This window comes from Ascaphus truei, chromosome 1, assembly GCF_040206685.1.
Source record: "Ascaphus truei isolate aAscTru1 chromosome 1, aAscTru1.hap1, whole genome shotgun sequence".
NCBI lineage: Eukaryota > Metazoa > Chordata > Amphibia > Anura > Ascaphidae > Ascaphus > Ascaphus truei.
The window spans coordinates 429,442,963-429,460,417 of record NC_134483.1 but is presented as its reverse complement, the minus strand read 5'-3'; positions in this window follow the sequence as shown (position 1 = coordinate 429,460,417).

The following is a 17,455-nucleotide window of genomic DNA, read 5'->3' as shown; positions in this document are numbered from 1 at the left end:
TTCCCATGATCTGTTATTTATATTATCTGTTATTTATTGGATTACCACATGTATTACTGCTGTGAAGCGCTATGTACATTAATGGCGCTATATAAATAAAGACATACAATACAATACAATACTCTACAACCCAATGTCCTTAATGTAGAATGGGATCTACGGTGTTTTTTATGAATTTATTGTGATTTATAAATAATCTTTATTCATTAATACTATGCATCGGATAACTACGAAGGTTCCTAGAACATACCGTATATCTTCATCTTTTTTATGTAATTTTAATATTATAATATTGCTTATGTATACTGTGATTATTGTTAAGGGCTATGCACTGTTTTTTTGTTCTTCCCCTTTGCCTGCCCCCCCCCTTTCTCATCCTTCCCCCTCCCTTGCCCCCCTCCCCCCCCCTTCCCCCTGCTCCCCCCTTCCACCCCTCCCCCCTGCTCTTCCCCCCCTGCTCCTCCCTCCCCCCTCCCCCCCTTCCCCCTCCCTTTCTTCTATTCTTCTTTCTCTTTGGCCCCAATAAGGTCTTTATGCAGGCTTACAGTATTTAGAAAAGTCTCAAGATATTTGATGTTATATACACTTCAATTAATGCTATAGCAATATCTAGGCATCAGTAATCACTGCTTTATATAATAGATCCAAGGGCCAATACTACCAGCAATGTTGTCAGCATCTTTTTATCATTTTATATTACCCCCATGCCTATAGATTAGCCTTTGTTTGAAGCTATGTTCACTATTAAAATGTATTATGTACATACTGGCTATATTAGGATGTCACTATGCCTTTAGAGGAGGAGATCGTGGTGTAGCCCCCATAGTGTGTTGTCAATAAAGTTTTTTGCATCATCCGGGACCTGTTTGGACTTCTGTCATGCGCAGTAGCGCCTTCTCCACACATCCACCATTATAATCCTAACAAAAAACTATTTATTCACAATAAAATACTTGGTCCGGAGGATACAGCACTTAAGTCCAGAGGGCTAAAATTAAAACCCTACTTACAGGACAGTAGATGGTACATGCAGTAAAGCTGAAGATTGCTCAGGTGCTCCACTCTGATGATAACTGGAGCTCCTTTAGGGATTGCCTCGTGGGGGGGGAATGGATGTTGAGTTGCACGAAAACCGGAACTTCCGGGTGGATGTGACGTCATACGCCGCGGTGTTACCGAAATTGCTGCTCCTCTTTCTCTCTTTTCCCCATACAGCCCACACAACTGCTGCCAATAGTCCTCGACCAAACGAACAACTCTAACATCAAAATGATCTCCCAACGCGTTTCATGCGCATGCGCGCACTTCTTCAGGGGGAACTCCATCCCTACTCTGATTGGCTACCGTACCATGTGACAGGTTTTCATTGACGTCACATTTTTTCTCCCCCAAGCCTCTGTCTCATGGTATACCAGAGCCAATCAGAGTAGGGATAAAGTTCCCACGCTCTGATTGGCTCTAGTACCATGTTTGCACGGCCATGTGTCTTTTAATGACGTCACCTTAAAGGCAATTGAAGCAAAGCCATTCTGATTGGCTGTGCTTTCATTGCCTTTAAGATGACGTCATCATTTTAATTTTTGTCGGGCAAAACACATGGTTTTCACGGCCCAATCAGGACCGTGGGAACCATGACGCAAAATGTGACGTCATAGGCCTTTAAAAGCCTATGTCGTCTCATTTTGAAGCCAGACGCCGCGGAGGAAGGACCTCCGGAGAAGAAAAAAGACAAGGGCGTGGCCGATGATGGAAAGAAGACCACGCCCTGCCCCGCCCGGAAGGAAATAGAAGAAAGAAGAACACAGATGAAGATGGATTACAAATAGAAGACCCGTGGATTGTTTTGGATTTTTAGTTTAAAGTTTATTTTTTTTCTGGTTTATTATTTAATGGGTTCCTGTTCGTGGATTGGTTCGTGAATAAGCTGCGCAACGGGCGTCGGTGGGGGCAAGTAATGGTAAGTTAACTAAAGAAATTTATTTTATTTAACTTGTTAATTTTTTCAAAAGGTTTTTTAACATGTGTATTTTTTTTTTTTGTGGTATATAATTTCTTGCCACTGTATGTATGTATATATGTCTAGAGAGATATATACTGTACATACAGGGTAAGAAATGATGTTGTTTTAAAAGCTTAATTATTTTGTGTACAGTATGCTGCTATGCTTTATTGTGAGTTTAAAGTATTTTAAAATTAGATAGATGTATTCCTTGGTATTGTATTGTGTGTTTGAGGAAGGTCAGGGATAGGCTTGGTTGTAAAGGTTGTATTTTTGTCGGTACTTATATTTTTTCAAAGGCTTAATTGTTCTGCTCTAGGCGTGAATATGTTAATAGTTTCATTGTTCGGATGTACTGTAGTGTGAATTGTTTAGGGATGTATATAATGATTGCTAATTGATTTTTGTTTACTTGGTTGATTAATTTGCAGAATGTATATGGTGCATAGATATTTAGGCATCATTTATATTGGAATGTAAGTTGTTTAAATGGCTTTTCAGAGGTTTAGTGATGATTTAGATTGAGAGATCAGTTATGAATATTAAAGGAAATTGATTTTAATTTAGTGTGTACAGTATGCATGGAGAAGTGTTTGGTTGTAGGACAGTATGCTTTTGATAACCCTTCTACATTTATTTGTACTGTATATTGGTTTATCATAGGTGTGTATATAACGTGTATATATATATATACTGTATATCTCTCTCTCTCTCTCTTTCTCTCTGTCTCTCTGTATATATATATACAGTATATATATATAGTTGCATGATGAAGCCACAGTACAAATTCATGGGTGAAGGGTGGGTATCGGGCCAATGTGGCTTTACCCCTTAATTACCTTTGCGGTTATTATCCGATAAGGTGTTTAAGGGGTTAATTGATATCTGAATGTACTTGCAATGTATTGGCTTGGTATTGGCTATGTCTTGTGTGGGCAAGAGAAGGAAAACGCTGGCGACGGACACTTCGTATTGATGAGGTTATTAGTACTTTATTTATTTGTATATGCTAGTTAATGTTTTTAATAATGGGCAATTAATCTATTATCCATATCTGGATAATAGTTATTTTGAACATTATTGTACTGTAGGTGTTGGGGGGGAGGGTGTATGTATTGAATGTATAGGCCAGGTTTATTTTTTTTACATACAGGGTTGGTTCCGTGGTTCTGCGAGGGACCTCTGGAGACCACCTGCGGGTATTCTCGGGTATCCCAAGGGTATCAGGCTGGTGGTTCCACGGGTGACACATGCATGGATGACGATGTGTGGTCCCACTTCTGTGGGGGCACCTCCGACCCGTAGTCTGCGGGGATGACGATGTGTGGTCCCACTTCTGTGGGGGAACCGCCGACCCGTAGGTGCGGGGATGATGATGTGTGGTCCCACTTCTGTGGGGGCATCGCGGACCCGTAGTGAGCACCCGTGAGTTCCCCAGACCCCCGAGGGAACCACCCGAGGCCCCGCAGACACCTGTGGGTTTGACCCGGGGCTCCCAGACATTAGCGGGCCTACCGTGGGGACCCAACTGTGGCCCACGGTGACAAGGAGACCACCTGGGGGCCATGGTGCTGGCGGGATCCACCAGCAGGCCTCCAGAACCTGTTTGAAAAAGGCTGCTGGTAAACTGTAGGTCTGTCCAGGTGCCCCGCCAGCCCACCAGGGACTAGCGTGGGGCTGCGTTATGAACCCTGTATGTAAAAGAATAAATCTTGTATTTATGGGGGGGCACAGGGGGTGGGTAATGTATTTAATAAATATAATGCTATTTATTGTGGGTCATTGTACTGTTTTTATTGTGGGTACTGGGGGTGGGGTGTTTCCCCAACAGTATGTGGGTAGGCCTCCCTTGTGGGTACTTACTGGGTGGTTAGGCCTCACGGGGGGGGTTAGTGTGGGAGGGTATGTAGGCATCCCGAGTGGTGGGTGAGGGTGGGTTAACCCCTTAATGACTGTAGCGGTTAATAACCGCTCTGGTGATTAAGGGGTTAGGGGACATTACTTTGGATGTTTTAATTTTTGTATCTGTTTTGCAGAAGTGGAGGGGCCATGGCCAGGATGGGGGTGGGTAACGGTATGTGGGTAGGGGGTGAGGGTGGTTAGACCTCACAGTATGCATATTGGGTCCCCCCCCTCCCCACATTTACATACACTGCACTCACAGCAATGCCTTCAGTGTCTCTTTTGCTAACACCTCCTCCTCCTCTATTGATCTCTCTGTGGGGGTACCCCAGGGCTCTGTCCTGGGACCCCTTCTCTTTTCTCTCTACACACTCTCTCTAGGTGACCTAATCACATCTTTTGGGTTTAAATATCACCTCTATGCTGACGACACACAAATTTACCTTTCAACCCCTGACCTTACACCTGCTATACAGACCAAAGTTTCTGAATGCCTCTCTGGAATATCATCCTGGATGGCCATCCGCCGACTGAAACTTAACATGGCAAAAACAGAGCTCCTTATACTACCTCCCAAACCTGGCCCTACTACATCCTTCCACATTGCTATTGGAAATACGATCATTCACCCAGTAGCCCAAGCACGCTGCCTAGGGGTCACACTTGATTCCTCTCTCTCATTCTCCTCTCATATTCAAAACGTTTCTAAAACTTGTCGCTTTTTCCTCCGCAATATCACAAAGATACGCCCTTTCTTCTGTTACTCAACTGCTAAAACTCTGACTCAGGCCTTCATTCTCTCACGTCTCGATTACTGCAACCTCCTGCTGTCCGGCCTTCCTACCTCTCACCTGTCTCCCCTACAATCTATCCTAAACACTGCTGCCAGAATCACTCTACTCTTTCCTAAATCTGTCTCAGCGTCTCCCCTGCTGAAATCCCTCTCCTGGCTTCCGATTAAATCGCGTATCTCACACTCAATTCTACTGCTCACTTTTAAAGCTTTACATTCTTCTGCCCCTCATTACATCTCAGCCCTAATTTCTCGCTATGCACCATCACGACTCTTGCGTTCTTCTCAAGGAAGTCTTCTTACTACCCCCTTTGTATCTAAAGCTCTCTCCCGCCTTAAACCTTTCTCACTTTCTGCCCCACACCTCTGGAATGCCCTTCCCCTCAATACCCGACTAGCCCCCTCGCTATCCACCTTTAAGACCCACCTTAAGACACATCTGCTTAAAGAAGCATATGAGTAGCACTGGATAATCATGGACACATGACACAAAGCTTGGCCCAATGCAGAAGCACTTACTAGTATTCCCTCCTACTGTCTCTGTACGTTCTCCCTACCTACCAATTAGATTGTAAGCTCCTCGGAGCAGGGACTCCTTCCTTAATGTTACTTTTACAGTATGTCTGAAGCACTTATTCCCATGATCTGTTATTTATATTTGTTATTTATATGACATGTATTACTACTGTGAAGCGCTATGTACATTTTATGGCGCTATACAAATAAAGACATACATACATACATACATTTAACAGAAACATTAGGGGGGAGGGGGCTTTAAATCTCTCTGCCTTCAGTGTAATCTTTTTAACAGAAACATTAGGGGGGAGGGGGCTTTAAATCTCTCTGCCTTCAGTGTAATCTGTTTAACAGAAACATTAGGGGGAGGGGGCTTTAAACAGATTACACTGAAGGCAGGGAGATACAGGGGATGTACTGTACTGTATGTTGTTTATTGCAATGCTTCAATGTGTGTATAATGTATAATGTTTTTTACAATTAGATAGATGTAATCCTTGGTATTGTAATTGTTAGCTTTGGTTTCAAATTGTGTTTTCTGGTTGGTACTTACAGTATATATTGATTTTTGTTTACTTGATTGGTTAAAATAGTTGACGTGTTTGTATTTACTGGTACAGTAGCTTGCAATGATATTGTTAACATTCATTTGCAGAATGTATACAGTATGGTGCATAGATTTTATGCATCATTTATACAATATAAATGCAATGTACTGTGTGGATTGGAATGTTATGTTTTATATTGTAAAATCAGCTAGGATTATTAAATGGATTATTATTATTGTCTGTATGGAGAAGCGTTATTTGTAGGACAGTATGATTTTGATAACCATTCTACATGTATTTGTACAGTATATTGGTTCATCATGTGTGTGTATATACTGTATATATATATTTATACACACACACACTTCAAATACGGATAGTGATTCACATAAATGATGATATATATATTCACTTTCTGGGAGTATAGGAGTGACTGTCCTGATGTTCCTTTTTTTGTATCCATCATTGAATGGTATGCACCCTCCCTTTACGTTAATTTTATATTTTGTTTTTGAGTGTGTCCACACAGTTGTTGTATCATTTCCCAGAATCCCTCTCTGCAGTGTGTATTTGTATAGGTCTGTAGTGCATGTATATAATGCTAGTCAATTGCAGACCAAGATAAAGAAGCAAAGGTGATCTCTGAACTGTCTCTTGTAAGACACCATAAGGCCGAGTCCATAGAAGGACAGGCCGCGCTAAGCAGTGCTGACGCTCCGTGCTGAGCCCCTGCATCCTCCATGAGGATGTCTTTAGAGGGGGCTCACATGAGCGTCTGCAGGCGTGCTGAGGAGGCAGCATTTTCGTCCGACGGGATTTCTGTTCCAGACCGCGCTGAGCAAGTCACGTGGGCGGGCAACAACCAATCACAGGTAAGTGAAGCAGAAAAATGGATACATGTAAGTAAAACTTTTGTGATTCTTTTTCTGTGTGCCTTTTGCTTTTATTTGTGCTGTGACTTGTGTTCTGACTTGTGTGCTGTGACTTGTGTGCTGACTTGTGTGCTGTGGCTTGTGTGCTTGTGTGCTGCGACTTGTGTGCTGACTTGTGTGCTGTGACTTGTTTTCTGTGATGGATCCAGCACTTATTGAGTATTTGATCAACGAGGTCTCCCTAGGAGAACCAACGTTCCAGAACTCATGACAGAAATGTCCACGATAAGCTCTGGCAAGAGATAGCGCAGCTACTGAACACATCACGTAAGTATTTCTCCCCCCTTTTATGCATATACATGTGTATTTGCCTTCCCCCCCAAAAGCATACCCATACGCCTGTATACATGTATTTTCACCCAAGGTATGTGTATACATGTGTATTTGCCTTCCCCCCCAAAAGCATACCCATACGCCTGTATATATGTATTTTCCCCCAAGGTATACGTATACATGTGTATTTGCCATCACCCCCCCAAAAGCATACTCATACGCCTGTATACATGTATTTTCCCCCCAGGTATGCGTATACATGTGTATTTTTCTTTCCCGCCAAAAGCATACCCATACGCCTGTATACATGTATTTTCCCCCCAAGGATGCGTATACATGTGTATTTGTCTTTCCCGCCAAAAGCATACCCATACGCCTGTATACATGTATTTTCCCCCCAGGTATGCGTATACATGTGTATTTTTATTTCCCGCCAAAAGCATACCCATACGCCTGTATACGTGTATTTTCCCCCAAGGTATGCGTATACATGTGTATTTGCCTTCATCCCCCAAAAGCATACCCATACGCCTGTATACATCTATTTTCCCCCCAGGTATGCGTATACATATGTATTTTTCTTTCCCGCCAAAAGCATACCCATACGCCTGTATACATGTATTTTCCCCCCAGGTATGCGTATACATGTGTATTTGTCTTTCCCGCCAAAAGCATACACATACGCCTGTATACATGTGTCATCAATCGATAGTATCCATAGTATAAAAAATGCATGTTTTATCAATTGTATTTTATATCAAAATTGATGCCATTTTTTTTTTGTAGCATCAATTGCAAAGGCGAAGTGGAAGAACCTTTGGTATGGCTACTGGCGGGAGCTGAACAAGTGCAACCCACCACGTTCAGGCGACCCTGGACCAAGCATCGGTGAAGGACCATCGACGTGGCCATATTTCGAACTGATGAGCTTTCTGAAGGAGCAAATGCTGCCAGCCAAAACATCTTCAAATTTGGAAGAACCCGGAAGCCAGGAAGAGACCTTCGTGGAGTTGTCCTTCGTTGACGATGACCCGAGCTCAGAGCCTGTTGCTTCAGTTTCAACGCTGGAACCTACACCTAAAAAGCAGTGTCCCAACACAGACTTGAAGCGCAAAATGGTCCAAATAGAAGAAAATAAATACGGTTTGATGCAAGCCATGATGACTACTAACGAAGAACTGGACTTCTTTAAAAGCTTGGTTCCATATGTCATGCCTCTGGACAAATTGTCAAAGCTTCTGCTGCGGCAAAAAATTCAAGAACTTGTTTTCGAAGCGGTGGCCGAATTTGAGGCGGATAACTAGAAATGTATTTTCAAACTATAACGTTTTCAGTTAAAATTAAAGTTTAAAAAGAAGTTATGTTACCAATGTAGTTCAATAAATATTTATACTTGTTCATTTAACTTTTTTTGTCTTTGTTTATTATCCATGTAGGGATTTAGATTAAACAATTGTTAATAAATTTATAAAAAAAATAAAAAAGGTTATGACCACCACATATTTACTGACTGTCTCACACGCTCCCTCTCACAGACTCACAGACAGTGGGCGTACGCACAGACTCACAGACAGTGGGCCTACGCACAGACTCACAGACAGTGGGCCTACGCACAGACTCACAGACAGTGGGCGTATGCACAGACTCACAGACAGTGGGCCTACGCACAGACTCACAGACAGTGGGCCTACGCACAGACTCACAGACAGTGGGCCTACGCACAGACTCACAGACAGTGGGCCTACGCACAGACTCACAGACAGTGGGCCTACGCACAGACTCACAGAGATTGGGCCTACGCACAGACTCACAGACAGTGGGCCTACGCACAGACTCACAGACAGTGGGCCAAACAGACGCGCAGACTCACTGACAGTGGGCCTACGCACAGACTCAGAGACAGTGGGCCTACGCACAGACTCACTGACAGTGGGCCTACGCACAGATTCACAGACAGTGGACCAACGCACAGACTCACAGACAGTGGGCCTACGCACAGACTCACAGAGAGTGGGCCTACGCACAGACTCACAGACAGTGGGCCAAACACACACGCAGACTCACTGACAGTGGGCCAAACACACGCACTGGCACACTGACTCAATGACCCAATGCATTTTGCATCTCGAATGTGTTTATTGATAATTTTTTGGAATACAAAGAACAACAATTAATAACCATATCCAAATAATAAACTTTATTAACGTGACATGTGTTATTACTTTTCTGAACAATTTTTACATATCATTTTGCCATGGCACAGCTCCCTCCGCATTAAAATAATCTCTGAATGTATCACGAATGCATTTTGCATTTTTTCCTGGTGCACTGTTAGCTTTATTTCTACGGAATGAAGTAGGAAGTACTGCTGTACTATCATTCATTACACCATCATTTGTTCCTTCCAAATCGATAACCACATTATGTAGTATAGCTACACATTTCACTATACGTTTTGCATTGGGCACCGAAGTTTCTATCGCTTTCAATAGTATGCGCCATTTCGCTGAAATTATACCAAATGAGCACTCTACACACCGTCTGGCCCTCGACAGTCTGTAATTAAAGATTTCACCCTCTTTTGTTAATCCTTTCCTACAATAAGGCTTCATTAAGTATTTCAGCAATGGGTAGGCCTCATCTGCTAGTCGGACATGTGGTAATTTATCTCTGGAACTGGATGGCAAAGCTTTCGCGTCAGGAAGCACCAATTTATTTTGTTCTATTAACTTATATAGTGATGATGCTCTAAATACTCCGCCATCACTTTGTTTGCCATATGCTCCCACATCAATTGCTAGAAACCGACATTTTGCATCAGCAACTGCTTGTAATAAAATCGAGTGAAAATGTTTGTACTGCTGCGGCCGAGTTTATTCGAGCATTTGCCCGTTCTCGGCCGCAGCAGTAACCTGGCGCGCGCCGGAGGGTGCCGGGCGCACGCCGAAGCAGCGGAGGAGCGCCCTCCGATCGGGGCGCTCTCCCTCCCGCTGCCGGGTCCGCCGGGTCCCCCGGAACCCCCTGCCGCCGTCCCCACATCGCGGGACACCAGGGCTCCCTCGGGTAGCCCTGGACGCGCGTGCAGGGGGCGCAGGCACCCGATGCGCGTGACCGCGCATCGGTGATGAGCGGCACGCTGAGGGAGTGCGGCTAGCACGCCGGGGCATCCCCCGGCTTGCGGTGCTAGCCGTGCTTCAATAAAACGTGTCGCCAGTGTAGTTAAAAAACATTGAACCTGATTTTGTAGGGTGTTTGATTCTTATATGTTTGCCATCTACACAGCCCACACAATTTGGAAAATTCCATTTCAACTCAAATTCTTTAGAAACATTTTCAAGCAAGTCAACAGTTGAAAATGGCATATGGTCTGGTTGCAATGCATTGTAGATTGCGAAACATGTTTCATGTACAATTGATGCAACGGTGCTTTTTCCCATCTTGAACGAAAACGACAAGGAACGGAACGATGCCCCAGTCGACAGAAATCTGTAAAATATATGTATATATATATATATATGTACAAAAAAGAAAAAGACTGCGCTCCTTAGGTGTATACTCACACTTATATAAACAAAATGGATTTACTAAATTTAATTGAACAATAGGAATTGGCAAAGGCTAATATGCAATAAAATGGCTGATTGACTCACACTAATAAAATTACACACAATATGATAATGATTAAATGCTATGTGCTAATAGTTAAAAAGCTGCTATAAGAAATGCTACCAATATGACAATAAAATGACTGTGAAAGGGCATTAATGTGAAGAGGTTCTACTGTTGCACAAATGAAAACCCTCCTGGATGATACTACAATGCTAAAAAAATGAATGATGGACAAAAATAGAAAAAATTAACACATATATGTGTATAAAAATAAAAATAAAAATGTAAGATGAAAAAAATATATATCAACCAAACCAAGGGTCCATATCTAGGATCTGGCTGCTCTCCGCAAGGACCAACGAACTCCCAGAAATCTGCGAACAACAAGAAAAGAAAGCGCCCGATCCTAGTGCAGCATGAAAAAATACAATTTAATAAAATTGAATAGAACCAACAAATGCAAACTCACAAACAAATGAAAAATAAAAGCATGTAATGAGTATACTCATTTGCCAACCGCCCACGATATGCCTCTGTTTGCACGCCAATCTCTCCGTCTGTGTAGTCCCAACTCTTGCGAACCGACATCCAACAGGGGATACAGGAATAAGACCGCCACAGTGTGACCTGGAAGTCCTCCACACTATCAGTGTATTCCGGATATGAGGTCTGTTGCTCGTGACCCCGCAACGCAAGGGCTGATCAGAAAAGTCTCTCTAATGTCCCACAAGTGGTCCGTGGTGAATGGGCAGTGAAAATGAGTATAAAAATATACCAGCAGTGTAGCAGCAGCTGAAAAACGCTCTTCCCTACGCGTTACTTCACTCTACGGTGATTTCATCCCCTGACGGAGAGATTGGCGTGCAAACAGAGGCATATCGTGGGTGGTTGGCGAATGAGTATACTCATTACATGCTTTTATTTTTCATTTGTTTGTGAGTTTGCATTTGTTGGTTCTATTCAATTTTATTAAATTGTATTTTTTCATGCTGCACTAGGATCGGGCGCTTTCTTTTCTTGTTGTTCATATATATATATATATATATATATATGTGTATATATATACACATATACATATGTATGTATGTATGTATATATATTCATACATACACACACACACACACACACACACACACACACACACACACACACACACACACACACACACACACACACACACACACACACACACACACACACACACACACACACACACACACACACACGTGTGTGTGTGTGTGTGTGTGTGTGTGTGTGTGTGTGTGTGTGTATATATATATATATTTATATATATATATATATATACACACACATACATACATACATATACATATACAAACATATACATATACATATATATACACACACACGCTGGGTATATTAGCTATATAATATATATTATTATTTTTTATTTTGTACAAATCACACAAAAATTTACTTGGCCCCTTTCCCGCCTTGTATAAAAAAAGAAATTGAATCAATTCCTAGTAAGAACAATAATAAAAAACATTTATGAGAACGGTTTATTTATTGTATTACTTTTATACTTCACTACAATCAGTCTTTGTTGGTGTGTGTGTGTGTGTATATAATTCATTAATTTAGAAAAAAAATTAGATGTAAATTAGAGGGACAGGGGGGACAAAGAGGGGAGGAGAGGACACAGAGGGGGGAAGGGAAGGGACACAGAGGGGGGGAGGGGATGGACACAGAGGGGGGGAGGGGATGGACACAGAGGGGGGGAGGGGATGGACACAGAGGGGGGGAGGGGATGGACACAGAGAGGGAGGGGGGACCACAGAGAGGGAGGGGGGGACACAGAGAGGGAGGGGGGACACAGAGAAGGAGGGGGACACTGAGTGTGGGTGGCTGTGACGGGTAGCTGTGACGGGGTGGGAGTGACTGGGGGGGGGTGGGGGGGTGTTTGTGTGACCTCCGCTGTCCCACTCCCACCCCCCAAACACACCATTTTGTTAGTTCCCCTTGCCGGCGCCACTCACCCGAGCCCCCCCCTCCAAACACCTCCAAAGTTGTCCCCCTTGCTGGCGCAACTCACCCGAGCCCCCCCCCCAAAATAGCCCCCCTTGCCGGCGCCACTCACCTGAGCCCCTCCCCTCCAAACACCTCCAAAATAGCCCCCCTCACCGGTGCAACTCACCTGAGCCCCCCCTCTCCTCCAAAATAGCCCCCCTTGCCGGCGCAACTCACCCGAGCCCCCCCTCACCTCCAAAATAGCCCCTCTTGCCGGCGCAACTCACCTGAGCCCCCCTCTCCTCCAAAATAGCCCCCCTTGCCGGCGCAACTCACCCGAGCCCCCCTCTCCTCCAAAATAGCCCCCCTTGCCGGCGCAACTCACCCGAGCCCCCCTCTCCCCTCCAAACACCTCCAAAATAGCCCCCCTTGCCAGCGCAACTCACCCGAGCCCCCCCCTCCAAAGTTTCCCCCTTGCCAGTGCAACTCACACGAGCCCCCCTCCCCTCCAAACACCTCAAAAGTTGTCCCCTTGCCAGAGCAACTCACCCGAGCCCCCCCCCTCCAAAGTTGTCCCCCTGCCAGCGCAACACTCCCGAGCACCCCCCTCCAAATTTGTCCCACTTGCCAGCGCAACTCACCCGAGCCCCCCCTCCAAAGTTGTCCCACTTGCCAGCGCAACTTACCCCGAGCCTCCCCCCCTCCAAACAGCTCCAAAGGTGTCCCTCTTGCCACCGCAACTCACCCGTGCCCCCCCCTCCAAACACATCCAAAATAGCCCCCCTTGCCGGCGCAACTCACCCGAGCCCCCCCCCCACCTCCAAACACCTCCAATGTTGTCTCCCTTTCCAGCGCAACTCACCCGAGACCCCTCCCCTCCAAACACCTCCAAAGTTTTCCCCCTTGCCAGCGCAACTCACCCGAACCCCACCCCCCTCCAAAGTTGTCACCCTTGCCAGCGCAACTCACCCGAGCCTCCCCCTCCAAACAGCTCCAATGTTGTCCCCCTTTCCAGTGCAACTCACCCGAGCCCCCCCCTCCAAAATAGCCCCCCTTGCTGGCGCAACTCACCAGAGCCCCCACCTCCAAACACCTCCAAAGTTGTCTCCCTTGCCAGCGCAACTCACCCGAGCCCCCCCTCCCCTCCAAACACCTCAAAAATAGCCCCCATTGCCAGCGCAACTCACCCTCCCCCTCCCCCTCCAAACACCTCCAAAGTTGTCCCCCTTGCAAGCGCAACTCACCCGAGCCCACCCCCTCCAAAGTTGTCCTCCTTGCCAGCGCAACTCACCCGAGCCCCCCTCCCCCTCCAAAGTTGTCCCCCTTGCCAGCGCAACTCACCCGAGCCCCCCTCCCCTCCAAACACCTCCAAAGTTGTCCCCCTTGCCAGCGCAACTCACCCGAACCCCACCCCCCTCCAAAGTCATCACCCTTGCCAGCGCAACTCACCCAAGCCCCCCCCTCCAAATTTGTTCCACTTGGCAGCGCAACTCACCCGAGACCCCTCCCTCCAAAGTTGTCCCACATGCCAGCGCAACTCACCCGAGCCCCCCCCCCTCCAAACACCTCCAAAATAGCCCCCCTTGCCAGCGCAACTCACCCCCATATATTTATATAAATAAATACAATAAAGACATACAATAAAGACATACAATACAAGGAGGGATACACAGATGGGAAAAACCTTACCTCCAGTGAGATCAAGACACTGGTTGCCTCCTGCTTCTCCTACTGCACCACGTGATGGGATCGGGAGCGAGCACGAGTCACTGGGAGGCTCATGAATATTCATGATCTTCCACTGACTGATAGAAGCAGATTATAAACAAATGCCAGCTTTTAAAATGTCGCCAAATTTCGCCGATCAATACATGGAGAACGGATTGACTGGCAGCTATACAGTCCTTTAGGTAAGTAGAGATTGCCCACATGGCAGGTGTCCCCGGCTGACCCAGAGGGAGCCCAGGGGTCACGCGGGTGTCCCCTGCTGACACAGCGTGTCCGGGGGTCCCCGGCTCACCAAGCTGGGGTCCCCGCGGGAATGCGGGTTTCCCTGCGGGAGTTTGGGGGTCCCCGCGGGAGTCCCGGGGTCCCCGCGGGAGTCCCGGGGTACCCACGGGCCTGCGGTACTAATGTTGCACCTCCAAAAATAATAAACAATAATTATAACTAAATACAACCCGCCTAACACATACTATACAGTAATGGCCAAAATTACTATTATCCAAATATGGATAATAATGCATTTGAAACCAGAGACAGAACATAAAACACAGACAAAGCTCAGTGCACATCCAGTGAAATTCATACACGGTACAGTGCCTAAATATATATGTATAAATATCTATTAAATAAAATGGTCTTTTAGTTTAACATTTTTGGCCAAAATTGTTGTAAGCCCCTGAGCCACTGCACGGCAGACCACATTTCCAGGGGTCCCTAACACTAATATACATTTTTAATAACCTGTGCAATACCAGGAAGAATGATTTATAATAAATCTGTCAATATTAGTTGCAAAGTTCTAAGTCTGATTGAAGCTTTTAATAACCTATACATTACCAGGTTCAATAGGAGCTTGTTAGGTGTCCAGTATGTTTTATAATAATGCATTTGGCCATTTTAAATACATATAAATGACAATAAATACAGTCAAAACATTTTACACTTACCTTTTACAGGCACCCACGATGAAGGCCGTCTTCATCCTCATCTTCATTCTGCCCATGCCCCTACGGTGCTGCAAAACATGCACAACAATTACAATAGCCAATGTAATGTCCCCTAACCCCTTAATCACCATAGCGGTTATTAACCATAACGGGGCCTATATCTCCTGAAGTAGGAGGTCCTCGGACCTGAAACCAATGTGGTTCAGCTCAGGAGACCCCCTGCTCATGTATACTATTATTAATATTATTTATTTAGTGTACGATCGCCTGTAACAGTCTTGCATGGAGATGGCAAATCTCATGCAAATGTTACATGCGGCTTTTTTTTCTATCAGCTAGCGAACGGAAAGGTTCAGAACGCTAGCAGGGGGGGAAAAAGCAACACGTACGCTGTGGCTGTTTTGAGCTATTTTGAGCAGGTATGTTAAAAAATGGCCTCAAGGCCTTAGTGAATCGCGTCCCCGGCCTCACTTTTTAATGAACCTGCTTTTTGGCCAAATCAGAACGCAAAGCCATTGAGCTTAGAGCATAGCCCCCTCAGTCTTTATCATCAGAAAAGAGCGTAGATCTAAGATTAGATCTTAGACCCCTAGGAATTCTTTTGACTCGGTAATACTCTGCGAGTGTGGTCGCATGCAGTTCAAGCTTCAATTTGTGCTTTAATTTCCACTCCAAATCTTTGGAGTAAACGCTCGGATTATTTTCCTGGAGAAAATCCCTGCTCCCCACACAGAGTGTGGCAATACGACTAGCATCTAAGTCCGTATAGGCAAAGATATTTGCATCAGTGCGGGGAGCAGTGACCTCCTGAGGTTCCGACATATGATAAGTTAAGTGGTGCACGTCTATTGTAGGGTAAATACAATGTAAACAAAAATAATAGACAGCACTCCCACAAATAGATAAATATATATAAAGCGGGGTGCCATGGACTAGAGAGGGCCCAATCCCTCTCAAACACAATGTAGTACTGAAAAAAATCCAGCACACCCTAATAATAGAATCAGAATCACTGGCATATAACCAAATAGAAAATGTAATCAGTGCACACATGAATAAAAAAAAAAGCTGTGTGTGCTGTGCACGTGCATAGTAAGTGAAACTTCTTTGACATTTGTCACAGAAATTGTGTTTGTGATGTTTTAATTAAAAATCAAAATACAATTTCTTTGACAAAACGTAAATAAATTTGGACTTAGAATGTGCGTGCTCGGCACACATCCCCTGTATTAGCTATTTGCACTAAGCGTGAATTCCTCGTGCGTGTGACTCTGTGTGTGTGCGTGTGACTGTGTATGTGTGCGTGTGACTGTGTGTGTGTGCGTGTGACTGTGTGTGTGTGCGTGTGACTGTGTGTGTGTGCGTGTGACTGTGTGTGTGTGCGTGTGACTGTGTAGTGTGCGCGTGTGACTGTGTGTGTGCGTGTGACTGGGTGTGTGCGTGTGTGATGTATGCGCACCCATCCTGCACCTTGCATATGCCCCTGCACCTCGCATATGCCCTTGCACCTCGCATCCCCCCCTGCACCTCGCATCCCCCCCTGCACCTCGCATCACCCCCCTGCACCTCGCATCACCCTCCTGCACCTCGCATCACCCCCCTGCACCTCGCATCACCCCCCTGCACCTCGCATCAAACCCCTGCACCTCGCATCAACCCCCTGCACCTCACATCATCTCCCTGCACCTCACATCACCCCCCTGCACCTCCCTGCACCTTACATCATCTCCCTGCACCTCACATCACCCCCCTGCACCTTACATCACCCCCCTGCACCTCACATCACCTCCCTGCACCTCACATCACCCCCCTCCACCTCACATCACTCCCCCCACCTCACATCACCCCCCCCACCTCACATCACCCCCCCTGCACCTCACATCACCCCCCCTGCATCTCACATCACCCCCCTTCACCTCCTCACATCACCCCCCTTCACCTCCTCACATCACCCCCCCTTCACCTCCTCACATCACCCCCCTTCACCTCCTCACATCACCCCCCTTCACCTCCTCACCTGCACCTCCCCTCACCCCCTTCACCTCCGATCACCCCCTGCACCTGCGAGCACGGCGGCAGAGCAGTGTGGTAGGAGGAGGGATGGGCACAGGTTGTGCCGGGGATCAGGGCAGGGAGGACGGCACATACAGTGAGGAGGCCCATGTGAGTGTGACGCCCCCCCCCCAGGGAAGAACACCATGATGCCGGTGGGGGGGTGTGGGGGGAGGAATAGAGGG